This window comes from Bufo gargarizans, chromosome 5 (genome assembly GCF_014858855.1).
Source record: "Bufo gargarizans isolate SCDJY-AF-19 chromosome 5, ASM1485885v1, whole genome shotgun sequence".
NCBI classification, from domain to species: Eukaryota; Metazoa; Chordata; class Amphibia; order Anura; family Bufonidae; genus Bufo; species Bufo gargarizans.
Window position 1 is genome coordinate 236,357,529 of NC_058084.1, and position 14,668 is coordinate 236,372,196.

Sequence of the window (14,668 nt, forward strand, 5' to 3'; positions counted from 1 at the left end):
ATAACCACCTGATGTTGCAGGGTTTACACTTTGAGGCAGTTGAAGATGATTATAGTCTCAAAACCCAGCTTGCTATCCCCAATCCAGACTTTTACCCCAGGAATTCATGGGTTCCAGTCCTAGATAAATTCCAGCAACTCGTTGGTGCAGTTAGATAGAATTAAAAGCGAGTGCCATTTTAAGGACAATATGTCCATGGAGGAAAGCAAGGCACTACGAGAATTGAAGGAAAACTCTGATCCTATTGTAAGAAATGCGGACAAAGGGAGATTGTAGTTTTGCAAAATGGGGGTCTATACAAACAAGTCAATACAGATATAGTATGTTAAATGATACATTGCAGATCAGAATGTGACCCAACTAATGTTTGAGTAAATTATTACATTAGGTGTTCTGGACCAGAATACAGCAGATCATCTTTTAGATAAGTATCCAACCCCAATCTTTCAATCGTTCCCAAAAGGTCCACAAGATTATATACTAACAGCGAGTGCTGGTCCGTTTTTTCCTTTTATCTACATGGGACGCCTGCCCTGGAAAACGCGCACCGCCACTCTATTTCCCGCAGTGCCGATCGATATATTGTATATAGCCCCTTTAATGAGTGATTATAATGTCTTTCTGCAATATTTGCAACTTGTAATTATAGAAAATAGGTAAGGGGGAACACTCTACTACTGGCATCACCCACGATCTGTGGTGAACAATATACTGTACTGTATGGAGAATTTATTAGAATTCACAGGAACTGTTCAGATGATGCATTTTTTAAGGTGCAATGTGGGAATGTAATTGAAAGCTTTAGAGAAGAGGATATTCAGAAAGTATTCTAAAAGGATGCTTTAAATAAGATAAAACAACTAAATAGGGTGGATTTAACTGAGGAAAATAATAAACAAAAGCTATTAAAAATAAGAATAGGAAAAATACATCAGATCAGGTTACATTTGTACCCACATATAGTCGTCAATTTGGACAAGTTAAGAATTAAATGATTTACTGCCTGAAAAGGAACAGTATTAGTATTAGTCTTGCTTATATGGGATAATCAAACTCCTCGGTATATGTCCCCAGATTGTATAATCTATAGTATGACAAAGTAATACTTTCACACTGGAGCATATTGCTGTATACAGAAGGTCGGGAGGATGGAGGACTTACTACTCCTCACCAGTCATCTGCTTCGTGCCGCTCTAGCTCTGCTCAGTGGGCGTGGTTCCATCTAATTAAACAGCGGTTATTCACGACCGCGCTATGGCCGATACAGCGCTGGTGGCTTGTACACTACCATTGATACACGCCCACCATCAGAGGTGTGCAGCGTCTTTTCTTTGCTTTGCTTTTAGCGCTGCCATATGCCAAGTATATGGGCATGCAGCGCTCACTGAACCTTGTAATTTGCCTTCTGCTCCAGATGACATGCTGATATAAATCTAGGGGGGATAGAAACGCGTACAGCAGATGCAATATATTCACAAGGGTTTATGTACAAGTAAAAGAGTGTCACTTAGGAGTGTTTGGGATTTGTGGTTAGAGGTGCTGGTGGCTGTGATAATTGCAAAAGTAATAGCACTTACCATTTTTCAAAAAGCTTCCCAGTATAGCTTCCCAAGTTCTACTTGTTACCCATGTTGCAGATGGAGATACATAGTGTCTATTTACACAATATACTAATGATAACATATACCGTATTTTTCGCCGTATAAGACGCACTTTCCCCCCCCCCCCCAAAAGTGGGGGGGAAATAGCACTGCGTCTTATACGGCGAATGCTGCTGATTTTGCTGCGTTTTCAATGATACACCCGCCACGCGGGCATCGCGGCGGGTGTATCAGCTGTGAGGGAGGAGGGGCTGGGGGCCAGCATCTGCTTTTATAATGACAGCGGGGCCCGTGCAGTGACTGTATTCTACTACACGGGCCCCGCTCACTGTATAATCCTATGTCTAATAGTTAATTGTATGTAATCGCATAAGGAGCGCTGTGTATTACGGTAATTACAACTACAAGCGTTCGCCGTCAGTAGGCAGAGAGGAGGCAGGCCGGGAGCTGCAGTGTGAGTCATACATCACGCGCCTGCGCCGCCCACTTTATGAATGAAGCAGGCGGCGTGGGTGCATGACGCATGACTCACGCTGCCAGCGCCTGTCCTCCCGGCCTGCCTCCTCCCTCCTCTCTGCCTACCGAGCGGCGAGCGCTTGTAGTTGTAAGTACCGTAATACACAGCGCTCATTATGCGATTACATACAATTACAATTAACTATTAGACATAGGATTATACAGTGAGCGGGGCCCGTGTAGTAGAATACAGTCACTGCACGGGCCCCGCTGTCATTATAAAAGCAGATGCCGGCCCCCAGCGTGTATTGAGGGTCATTCACTACAGGGACACTTATGGAGGGGATCTGTGGATGACACATAGCATAAGATGCTATATATGTGTCATCCACAGATCCCCCCCATAACTGTCATACACAGTGCCATCCAGAGAGCCCAATAAGAGCCACCCACAGATCCCCCATAACAGTGCGTCACCCACAGATCCCCCATAACAGTGCGTCACCCACAGATCCCCCATAACAGTGTGCCATCCACAGACCACAATTAGTTCAAAACCCACCAAAAGCACACCTTTTGGTTCAATTTTTTTTTCTTATTTTCCTCCTCAAAAACCTAGGTGTGTCTTATGGGCCGGTGCGTCTTATAGGGCGAAAAATACGGTATACCCACATATCTCCATATTGGATAACAGTATTTTTATGTGATAGAAGGGGACATTGTTATATATAATTAAAGAAACAACAGCCACCCTACTGCACTCAGCCTGATTTAAACATCTTTTGGTGGTTTGCCAAATTTTTTAAGTAAATAAATGAAATACAAAATTTTAAGCGTTCATTTTCAGGCAGTAAATCATTTTGTTTTGTTGGTAAAGCAAACCAATGTATCATGTACTAAGTAAATCCCCAAGTTAAGAATTATATAAAGAAGTGTATCCTTATTCTTTGGATACAGGATTCTCGCCCAGTCTATTTTTAGAAAAGGTAACAAAACCGCATGTTCAGACAATTATAACCAGGCTGCTATAGATGTGTCATGGTAAATGTAAACTATGCTCTCATATTGTGGTGGGAAAAAAGTTTTATTTCAGAGGTAACAGGTATAGAACATAAAATTAAATCTTATATTACCTGTAACACAATTTTTTCTATATATGTTCCGACTAGGGAGTAGGGATGAGCGAATCGACTACGGATGAAAGATCCAAAGTGGATTTGCATAAAACTTTGTTTCAATACTGTACCGCATGAGCGCTCCATACAGTATTGGAATGTATTGATCAATGAGCCGAAGTTATTACTTCGCAAAGTCTCGTGTGACTTCGGGTAAAAACTTCAAAAATTAAATTTCTACTGTAAAAAAACCCAAAAACAAACAAAAAACATTTCCTGGACTCTGGTTCAGTTCCAAGGTACCCTTGTTTTGAAACAACGTTTTATGCGAATTGACTTCAGATCTTTCATCCGAAGTCAATTTGCTCATCCCTAGTTCCGACCTTCAAAATGTGTAAACTAGAATATGTTATTTACTAGGGCTGCACGATATGGGAATTTTGTGCTATTGCGATTAGGGCCCTAAAAATTGCGATAACGATATGCCATGCGATATTTTAAGGGAATTGTGCTAGAGGTCTATTTGCTTGGATTTTCCCGTATGAGCCGCTGATGCCGCCACAGGAGCCCCTGCCGTGACCCGTCACCCAGGTACAGGGACCACCTGTGGATGACGCACTGTTATGGGGGACCACCTGTGGATGACGCACTGTTATGGGGGACCACCTGTGGGTGACGCACTGTTACGGGGGACCACCTGTGGGTGACGCACTGTTACGGGGGACCACCTGTGGGTGACGCACTGTTACGGGGGACCACCTGTGGGTGACACACTGTTACGGGGGACCACCTGTGGGTGACACACTGTTACTGGGGGCCACCTGTGGGTGACGCACTGTTACTGGGGGCCACCTGTGGGTGACGCACTGTTACGGGGGACCACCTGTGGGTGACGCACTGTTATGGGGGACCTGTGGGTGACGCACTGCTATGGGGGACCTGTGGGTGACGCACTGCTATGGGGGACCTGTGGATGACGCACTTTTATGGGGATCTGTGGATGACGCACTTTTATGGGGATCTGTGGATGGCACTGTTATGAGGGATTCCATGGATGACACTGTTATATGCTACATGTGTGAATGGACAGTCATATAGCATATTATGCTGGTCCCCCTCATGGCACTATGTGTCACAGCATTACTTTATTAATGCCCTCTCATGTGTGCTAAACCGTGCACATAACTGTCTTTGTATGTAAAGTCTTTCTTTTTACTTCTGAAACAATCGCTCTCCTATTGATAAACTCCTATTGATAAAATCACGAGCCTCTGCACTCACTATGAATGCACTGCAGCGAGCAGGCCGGCCTGAAGTCATGCGCCGGCCGGCCCGCTCGCTGCAGTGCATTCATATTGAATACAGAGGCTCGTGATTTTATCAATAGGAGTTTATCAATAGGAGAGCGATTGTTTCAGCAGTAAAGAAAGACTTTACATACAAAGACAGTTATGTGCACGGTTTAGCACACATGAGGGGGCATTAATAAAGAAAAAACATTTCCTGGACTCTGGTTCAGTTCCAAGGTACCCTCGTTTTGCAACAAAACGAAAACGATCTTTCATCCGAAGTCAATTTGCTCATCCCTAGTTCCAACCTTCAAAATGTGTAAACTAGAATATGTTATTTGCTAGGGCTGCACGATATGGGAATTTTGTGCGATTGCCATTAGGGCCCTAAGAATTGCGATAACGATATGCCATGTGATATTTTAAAGGAATTGTGCTAGAGGTCTATTTGCTTGGATTTTCCTGTATGAGCCCCTGCCGTCGCCACAGGAGCCCCTGCCGTGACCCATCACCCAGGTACCGTATTTTTTTTGCGGAGGAAAAGAAGAAAAAAAGATTTTGAACCAGAAGGTGTGTTTTTGGTGGATTTTGATCAAATGGTTGTCTGGGTATGACGCACTGTTATGGGGGACCCCCTGTGGATGACCCCCTGTGGATGACGCACTGTTATGGGGGACCACCTGTGGGTGACGCACTGTTATGGGGGACCACCTGTGGGTGACGCACTGTTATGGGGGACCACCTGTGGGTGACGCACTGTTATGGGGGACCACCTGTGGGTGACGCACTGTTATGGGGGACCACCTGTGGGTGACGCACTGTTATGGGGGACCACCTGTGGGTGACGCACTGTTATGGGGGACCACCTGTGGGTGACGCACTGTTATGGGGGACCACCTGTGGGTGACGCACTGTTATGGGGGACCACCTGTGGGTGACGCACTGTTATGGGGGACCACCTGTGGGTGACGCACTGTTATGGGGGACCACCTGTGGGTGACTCACTGTTATGGGGGACCTGTGGATGACGTACTGTTATGGGGATCTGTGGATGGCACTGTTATGAGGGATTCCTTGGATGACACTGTTATGAGGGATTCCTTGGATGACACTGTTATGAGGTAATTCCTTGGATGACACTGTTATGAGGGATTCCTTGGATGACACTGTTATAAGGGGGGGGATGCTACATGTGTGAATGGACATACATATAGCATATTATGCTGGTCCCCCTCATGGCACTATGTGTCACAGCATTACTTTATTAATGCCCCCTCATGTGTGCTTAACCGTGCACATAACTGTCTTTGTATGTAAAGTCTTTCTTTACTGCTGAAACAATCGCTCTCCTATTGAAAAGCTCCTATTGATAAAATCACGAGCCTCTGCACTCACTATGAATGCACTGAAGTCATGCACTGGCCGACACGCTCGCTGCAGTGCATTTATATCGAGTACAGAGGCTGGTGATTTTATCAATAGGAGTTTAGCAATAGGAGAGCGGTTGTTTCAGCAGTAAAGAAAGACTTTACATACAAAGACAGTTATGTGTAAGGGGCCCACCGCGACTTGCCTCCAGCCCCCCCCCGCACTGGAACTGATGTATCGCCGGACACGCTGTGCAGCATAGCGGCCGGCGATACATGAGTGTCAGCCACGTAAAAAAAAAAAAAAAAAAAAAGTCAACCATCGCTTTTTGAGACACACAGTGTGTCTTATAAAGCAAAAAATAATCGCAGCATTTTTGGGTCGGCCAAATCGCCATATCGCAATCAGCGATTATCGTGATACGATTGCTTTGGCGATATATCGTGTGGGCCTATTATTTGCACAAGTAATGCCTTGAAAGTTTGTATGAGGAAAAACAAGAAAACAGTTTATATCAATGCTGTCAAGACACTTTAACCCCTTAAGGACTTAGGGCGTACCGGTACGCCCTATTTCCCGAGTCCTTAAGGACTCAGGGTGTATCGCTAAATCCTAAGTTTAAAATAGTGATTCCGGCACCCCAGGGGTTAATCTGAACAGGATGCCGGCTGAAATCATTCAGCCGGCATCCTGTCACAACGCCAGGGGGGGGTCATGTGACCCCTGTGTCGGCAATCGCAGCAAACCGCAGGTCAATTCAGACCTGCGGTTTGCTGCGCTTTTTGCAGTTTCTGATCCCCGGTATCACATGACCCAACCCCTCAGGTGACCACCGTAAAAAAAATAAAAATAAAAACGGTGTAAAAAAAGCAATTTTTTGTCATCTTACGTTACAAAAAGTGTAATAGCAAGCGATCAAAAAGTCATATGCACCCCAAAATAGTGCCAATCAAACAGTCATCTCATCCCGCAAAAAATGAAAGCCTACTCAAGATAATCGCCCAAAAACTGAAAAAACTATGGCTCTTAGACTATGGAGACACAAACATTTTTGGGGTTTTAAAAATTAAGTTATTGTATAAAACGTACATAAATAAAAAAATTGTATACATATTAGGTATCAAATACACCACTGGTCAAAAGACCAAAGAAAGTCCCTATAGGGGTCTACTAAATTAGAGGTTTAAGACAAATACTTTATTAAGTTAATTTAAAAAGGGAGTTAATAGATACCCAAAAAACCACACATTTTAAAACTGTCAGGTGGCAATGCAAATTTGTGTAAAGACTTGCTTTTCTCTCATTTAATAAGGGAGATATATGTGCAGGTGGGTGGTTGGTGACAGTTGACCACAATTGGGTATGCCCTATTACTTGGCGTCCTGGGACCTGGGCCCAAGTTCCGGACACCAATACGTTGGGTGCCTTTGCACTGGTACCACAACAACACCACACTGGTTCGACACACACAGAACTAAAGCCCTACTGCTACGTGGGGTTAACACATTTGCTGCCAACTGAGCTAAAAAGAGCGCCTAACACTAGTCCCCACCCGACATGTTTCGCCGCGATGCGGCTTCGTCAGGGGTTCGGGGTATTAGCGTCGGCGCGTTGAACAAACAAGGGTTATATGCCCTAGGTAACGCCCACTGTTTGTATATTGCAGGAGACCCATTGGTCATAGCCGCAAGGGGGCGTGTCTCCGAAGTCACGTGCGCAGACGCCTAGTGATGAGGTCATCACAGGCTGCATGCGCCCGGCCATATCACTGTTTAAGCAGCGGTTGAGCTATTGGTTACGGCCGTCCGGGGCGTGGCCAGTGCGTGACGTGCACAGGCGCCCAGCGATGACCTCATCACCAGGCGTCCACCCACCCCGAGTCAGTCATTGACGCCGTCTGATGACAGCGTGCTCATAGTCATCACCTCACCACCTCCCCATGAGGGAAATGGGAGTGGTTATTTCAAAAGATACAATGCCAGAATCTACACTGGATACATATTAAATAAAAATGACTGGATGCAGGCAAATGGACATTAATTACTTAGATAAGGAGAAAAGAGCAAGGTGGAAAGATACACATTATATTTGAGTAACACCAGCAGTTTATAAACTATATATGATTCGCTGGTCAGAATCATGTGCACTACATTTGTCATATAGTATCTATCACCCTGCTCCATTTTACCACAGCATATATAGCCATGTCGGCTCTAAAAAGAGGTTTTTTAAGGATAATCTTATCACTTTAGAGATATTTTATGGATTTATTTTATTTTTATAATTTTATCCTCTCATAGATGACGAAATTTCTTTTTTACAGAATATTATAATTATTATTATTACAAAAAGGCAGAAAAGGAGAAGCCTTCATTGAGGCCAGATGGAGTTTGACTTGACAGTCTGTATATCCATTTGGCTTCTTCTCTTAGCAGTCTGGTGTCCAAGTTTCCAGATCTAGGGCCCAGTTTGACTTGAGAGAGCCCCCAGAATTTCAATACATCTATACGGCCATTGTGAATATATGATACATGTCTATATAGGGAAGCATCTTTTTTCGTGTTAATTGCACTAATGTGTCCCGAAATCCGTCTCCTCAGTTCCTGAACCGTCTTGCCAACATACAACTTAGGACATGTGCAAGAAGCTATATACACTAATCCACTGCTCTTGCAGTTAAACCAGTCACGAATTTCATACTCCCTCCCATCGACTGGGTTCACAAATCTTTTGATTTTTGGTAGGAAGCTACAAAAAGAGCAGCCACCACATGGATATGAACCGGTCACCTTTGATCTTAACCAATTGCTGTTTTCCTGTCCTATTTTGGGAAGGAAACTATGTACCAATTGGTCCCTTAGACTTGGACCACGTCTAAAGGTGACACTGGGATGAGGTGGGAGTACCTGACGTAGATCTGGATCGTTAAGGAGAATTTTCCAAAATTTCCTTAGAATGTTTGTCATCAGTCGATGATGACCATCAAAAGTACCTATACACCGGATGGTCTTGCTGTCCTGGGAGGTCACAGAGGGGGCAGTCCTGCATGAGATAAGGGAATCTCTTGTAAGGGTCTTTGCTCGATTAAAAGCCCTTTTAAGAACCTTTCGAGGGTATCCCCTATCGCGGAATCTATTATATAGATCATCCGCTTGGATCTTAAACAATTCATCCGTTGAACAATTTCTCCTGGCACGTAAATATTGTCCAAATGGTATTCCATTTTTTAATGCAGTTGGATGCCAGCTTGAGAAATGCAGGAAGCTATTTGTTGAAGTAGGTTTACGAAAGATATCGGTCTGAATCTGTCCAGACTCATCTTTTTGTATCGTAAGGTCTAAAAAGTTTATTTGAGTCGGATTAATTTCAAACGTAAAATGCATTCCGATATCATTTGCATTAAGTAGCTCCACAAAGTCAAGGAACTGTGCCCTCTCCCCCTCCCAGAACAGCAAGACATCATCAATGAATCGGCCCCAATAGCTAATGTACTTAGTGTAGGGTTCCATGATTTCAGAGAAAACAATATTGTGCTCCCACCACCCCAAAAAAAAGATTCGCGAACGTCGGGGCACAGAGCGTGCCCATCGCGGTCCCGTGAATTTGGTGAAAAAAAGTTCCATTACATAAAAAATAATTGTGTGTGCGGACAAATATTAGTAATCCTATTACGAAATCGTTATGCCTGTGAAATGATGTATTGTCAAAAATAGCTAATGTCACATTATCAAAATCCACGTTTTTAGCAAGCCTCGACGTCGAGGCCCTATATACTAATATTGAGCACAAATTAGGTATTGAGGCGGTCAAATCTTTTCTGTACACGAAAAGCACGTCATTTCACAGGCATAACGATTTCGTAATACGATTACTAATGTTTGTCCTCACACACAATTATTTTTTATGTAATGGAACTTTTTTTCACCAAATTCACGGGACCGCGATGGGCACGCCCTGTGCCCCGACGTTCGCAAATCTTTTTTTGGGGTGGTGGGAGCACAATATTGTTTTCTCTGAAATCATGGAAACCTACACTAAGTACATTAGCTATTGGGGCCGATTCATTGATGATGTCTTGCTGTTCTGGGAGGGGGAGAGGGGACAGTTCCTTGACTTTGTGGAGCTACTTAATGCAAATGATATCGGTATGCATTTTACGTTTGAAATTAATCCGACTCAAATAAACTTTTTAGACCTTACGATACAAAAAGATGAGTCTGGACAGATTCAGACCGATATCTTTCGTAAACCTACTTCAACAAATAGCTTCCTGCATTTCTCAAGCTGGCATCCAACTGCATTAAAAAATGGAATACCATTTGGACAATATTTACGTGCCAGGAGAAATTGTTCAACGGATGAATTGTTTAAGATCCAAGCGGATGATCTATATAATAGATTCCGCGATAGGGGATACCCTCGAAAGGTTCTTAAAAGGGCTTTTAATCGAGCAAAGACCCTTACAAGAGATTCCCTTATCTCATGCAGGACTGCCCCCTCTGTGACCTCCCAGGACATCAAGACCATCCGGTGTATAGGTACTTTTGATGGTCATCATCGACTGATGACAAACATTCTAAGGAAATATTGGAAAATTCTCCTTAACGATCCAGATCTACGTCAGGTACTCCCACCTCATCCCAGTGTCACCTTTAGACGTGGTCCAAGTCTAAGGGACCAATTGGTACATAGTTTCCTTCCCAAAATAGGACAGGAAAACAGCAATTGGTTAAGATCAAAGGTGACCGGTTCATATCCATGTGGTGGCTGCTCTTTTTGTAGCTTCCTACCAAAAATCAAAAGATTTGTGAACCCAGTCGATGGGAGGGAGTATGAAATTTGTGACTGGTTTAACTGCAAGAGCAGTGGACTAGTGTATATAGCTTCTTGCACATGTCCTAAGTTGTATGTTGGCAAGACGGTTCAGGAACTGAGGAGACGGATTTCGGGACACATTAGTGCAATTAACACGAAAAAAGATACTTCCCTATATAGACATGTATCATATATTCACAATGGCCGTATAGATGTATTGAAATTCTGGGGGCTCTCTCAAGTCAAACTGGGCCCTAGATCTGGAAACTTGGACACCAGACTGCTAAGAGAAGAAGCCAAATGGATATACAGACTGTCAAGTCAAACTCCATCTGGCCTCAATGAAGGCTTCTCCTTTTCTGCCTTTTTGTAATAATAATAATTATAATATTCTGTAAAAAAGAAATTTCGTCATCTATGAGAGGATAAAATTATAAAAATAAAATAAATCCATAAAATATCTCTAAAGTGATAAGATTATCCCTAAAAAAACTCTTTTTAGAGCCGACATGGCTATATATGCTGTGGTAAAATGGAGCAGGGTGATAGATACTATATGACAAATGTAGTGCACATGATTCTGACCAGCGAATCATATATAGTTTATAAACTGCTGGTGTTACTCAAATATAATGTGTATCTTTCCACCTTGCTCTTTTCTCCTTATCTAAGTAATTAATGTCCATTTGCCTGCATCCAGTCATTTTTATTTAATATGTATCCAGTGTAGATTCTGGCATTGTATCTTTTGAAATAACCACTCCCATTTCCCTCATGGGGAGGTGGTGAGGTGATGACGATGAGCACGCTGTCATCAGACGGCGTCAATGACTGGCTCGGGGTGGGTGGACGCCTGGTGATGAGGTCATCGCTGGGCGCCTGTGCACGTCACGCACTGGCCACGCCCCGGACGGCCGTAACCAATAGCTAAACCGCTGCTTAAACAGTGATATGGCCGGGCGCATGCAGCCTGTGATGACCTCATCACTAGGCGTCTGCGCACGTGACTTCGGAGACACGCCCCCTTGCGGCTATGACCAATGGGTCTCCTGTAATATACAAACAGTGGGCGTTACCTAGGGCATATAACCCTTGTTTGTTCAGCGCGCCGACGCTAATACCCCGAACCCCTGACAAAGCCGCATCGCGGCGAAACATGTCGGGTGGGGACTAGTGTTAGGCACTCTTTTTAGCTCAGTTGGCAGCAAATGTGTTAACCCCACGTAGCAGTAGGGCTTTAGTTCTGTGTGTGTCGAACCAGTGTGGTGGTGTTGTGGTACCAGTGCAAAGGCACCCAACGTATTGGTGTCCGGAACTTGGGCCCAGGTCCCAGGACGCCAAGTAATAGGGCATACCCAATTGTGGTCAACTGTCACCAACCACCCACCTGCACATATATCTCCCTTATTAAATGAGAGAAAAGCAAGTCTTTACACAAATTTGCATTGCCACCTGACAGTTTTAAAATGTGTGGTTTTTTGGGTATCTATTAACTCCCTTTTTAAATTAACTTAATAAAGTATTTGTCTTAAACCTCTAATTTAGTAGACCCCTATAGGGACTTTCTTTGGTCTTTTGACCAGTGGTGTATTTGAGGGTTAATTCCCGAGGGTCTGACTAGGGCCTAACTTCGTGTACCATATTAGGTATCGCCGCGTCCGTGACAACCTGCTCTATAAAATTACCACATGATCTAACCTGTCAGATGAATGTTGTAAATAACACAAAAAAAGTGCCAAAGAAGCAATTTCTTGTTACCTTGCCGCACAAAAAGTATAATATAGAGCAACCAAAAATCATATGTACCCTAAACTAGTACCAACAATACTGCCACCCTATTCCGTACTTTCTAAAATGGGGTCACTTTTTTGGAGTTTCTACTCTAGGGGTGCAACAGGGGGGGCTTCAAATGGGACATGGTGTCAAAAAAAACAGTCCAGCAAAATCTGCCTTCCAAAAACCGTATGGCATTCCTTTCCTTCTGCGCCCTGCCGTGTGCCCGTACAGTAGTTTACGACCACATATGGGGTGTTTCTGTGAACTACAGAATCAGGGCCATAAATAATTGTTTTTTTGAGTCTTGTTTGGCTGTTAACCCTTGCTTTGTAACTGGAAAAAAAATATTAAAATGGAAAATCTGCCAAAAAAGTGAAATTTTGAAATTGTATCTCTATTTTCCATTAAATCTTGTGCAACACCTAAACGGTTAACAAAGTTTGTAAAATCAGTTTTGAATACCTTGAGGGGTGTAGTTTCTTAGATGGGGTCACTTTTATGGAGTTTCTACTCTAGGGGTGCATCAGGGGGCTTCAAATGGGACATGGTGTCAAAAAAAACAGTCCAGCAAAATCTGGCTTCCAAAAACCATACGCCGCACCTTTCACTCTACGCCCCGCTGTGTGGCCGTACAGTAGTTTACGGCCACATATGGCGTGTTTCTGTAAACGGCAGAGTCAGGGCAATAAAGATACAGTCTTGTTTGGCTGTTAACCCTTGCTTTGTTAGTGGAAAAAATTGGTTAAAATGGAAAATTAGGCAAAAAAAGAAATTCTCAAATTTCATCCCCATTTGCCAATAACTCTTGTACAACACCTAAAGGGTTAATGAAGTTTATAAAATCAGTTTTGAATACCTTGAGGGGTGTAGTTTATAGATGGGGTCATTTTTGGGCAGTTTCTATTATGTAAGCTTCGCAAAGTGACTTCACACCTGTAGTGGTCCCTAAAAATGTTTTTTTTTGTAAATTTCTAAAAAAATTCAAGATTTGCTTCTAAACTTCTAAGCCTTGTAACATCCCCAAAAATTTAAATATCATTCCCAAAATAATTCAAACATGAAGTAGACATATGGGGAATGTTAAGTCATCACAATTTTTGGGGGTATTACTATGTATTACAGAAGTAGAGAAACTGAAACTTTGACATTTGCAAATTTTTCCAAATTTTTGGTAAATTAGGTATTTTATTATGCAAAAAAAATTATTATTTTTTTACTTCATTTTACCAGTGTCATGAAGTACAATATGTGACGAAAAAACAAATCTCAGAATGGCCTGGATAAGTCAAAGTGTTTTAAAGTTATCAGCACTTAAAGGGACACTGACAGGCCCAATTAGCATATTGAGTTATATATATCACAGTACAGGTCATATAAAGTGTATTAGAATCATGTAAGTATCCCCCCTGCCCACCTTATAAATACGGAAATATAAAGTTTTATAACCTGCTTGTCCGGTCTCCAATCTGCCCAAGGGGCGGCGTTTCATCTGAAAATGCGCCCAGCCAGCCGCTCCCAACTGCCATTCTGAAGCCCCGCCCAGCTCATCAATATTCACGTGGCTGGGCGGCGGCTACAACTCTCCAGGTCACGATCCTGCGCATAGGCAATCGAATCCTCCTGGCATCGTTCGTGTGTAATCTTCTGCGCCTGCGCCCCGCCGTGGTTAGATCGCGCCTGCGTACACACCCTGCCTGCGTCCCCGAGCCTCTGCCTCATGCGCATGCGCCAGACACTGTTCATAGCAGCAGCGCTTCAGGCGCATGCGCATGAGGCAGAGGCTCGGGGACGCAGGCAGGGTGTGTACGCAGGCGCGATCTAACCACGTCGGGGAGCAGGCGCAGAAGATTACACACGAACGATGCCAGGAGGATTCGATTGCCCATGCGCAGGATCGTGACCTGGAGAGTTGTAGCCGCCGCCCAGCGAAGTGAATATTGATGAGCTGGACGGAGCTTCAGAACGGCAGTTGGGAGCGGCTGGCTGGGCGCATTTTCAGATGAAACGCCGCCCCTTGGGCAGATTGGAGACCGGACAAGCAGGTTATAAAACTTTATATTTCCGTATTTATAAGGTGGGCAGGGGGGATACTTACATGATTTTAATACACTTTATATGACCTGTACTGTGATATATATAACTCAATATGCTAATTGGGCCTGTCAGTGTCCCTTTAAAGTGACAATGGACAGATTAGCAAAAAATGGCCAAGTCCTTAAGGTGAAATAGGGCTGAGTCCTTAAGGGGT

General features: G+C 43.6%; 1 protein-coding gene across 4 annotated transcripts in view; it reads right to left on the reverse strand.

Annotated features, from left to right (window-relative positions):
- The window catches only part of TRIO (trio Rho guanine nucleotide exchange factor), a 584,493-nt gene that overhangs the window by 194,711 nt on the left and 375,114 nt on the right, over window positions 1-14,668 (reverse strand). The window lies entirely within an intron of this gene.